Below are 779 nucleotides of genomic sequence, written 5' to 3'. Positions count from 1 at the left end.
AAATATATACAATTTTTATTTAAAAAAAAAACAAATAAAATTCAGGGGGTCATTGCCCTTTTCCTAAATGAGATATAGGATTTTCATCAACTTTGAATTCACAACATGTATAGGTCCGTTGGAATATTAGGTCTTTATTTCTGTTCTCTATTTTTCTTCTTCTTAATATATGAATTGCTAAGCTTAAAAAGGTCGAGAGAATTTTAAAGCTTTTCTTAAATTTTTTTAATCAAAAACTAAATAAAAAAAAATAATATAATAAATATTTTGAATTTAAAAATAAACTGATAAGTAAAAACAGATCATTTTCTTTAAAAAATTATCAACTTCACATTATCATATAAGTAATTACGCTCATAATTTTGGTGGATACGTGGTTTTCAACTTTTCTATCATAACAGAAATTAATATATGGTAACACAATATTATGATTATTGATTAACATAACAAATAAACCTCTCTCTCTCTCTCTCTCTCTCACTCTCTCTCACTCTCACTCCGCCGCCACATTGACCCTCTTCAAAGTGTGAGAATAATAAATTAATAATAATAATAAGGCTCTTATTTATGCACGAGAGTTTGAATCATTGACTCACGTTAAGTTTGTACCATTTCTAAGACCTCATCAACCCTGTTATAGACATGTCTTTTTTTTTTAAGAAAAAGAAAACCATCTCTATCCTGTTTTGGAGTTGTGGCCTTTTCCTTTAACCAAAAGACTACATATATAAAATAAAAGAAACCCTAAACAACCAACTATAATATAAACTGATTCAATT

General features: G+C 27.1%; 1 protein-coding gene across 1 annotated transcript in view; it reads right to left on the bottom strand.

Annotated features, from left to right (window-relative positions):
* LOC107646281 overlaps window positions 1-779 on the bottom strand; it is a 5,204-nt gene that overhangs the window by 1,790 nt on the left and 2,635 nt on the right. The window lies entirely within an intron of this gene.

The sequence above is a fragment of the Arachis ipaensis genome, chromosome B06, assembly GCF_000816755.2.
Source record: "Arachis ipaensis cultivar K30076 chromosome B06, Araip1.1, whole genome shotgun sequence".
Taxonomy (NCBI): domain Eukaryota; kingdom Viridiplantae; phylum Streptophyta; class Magnoliopsida; order Fabales; family Fabaceae; genus Arachis; species Arachis ipaensis.
Note: the sequence above shows the minus strand (reverse complement) of the source record. Positions and strands in the feature narration are given on the sequence as shown.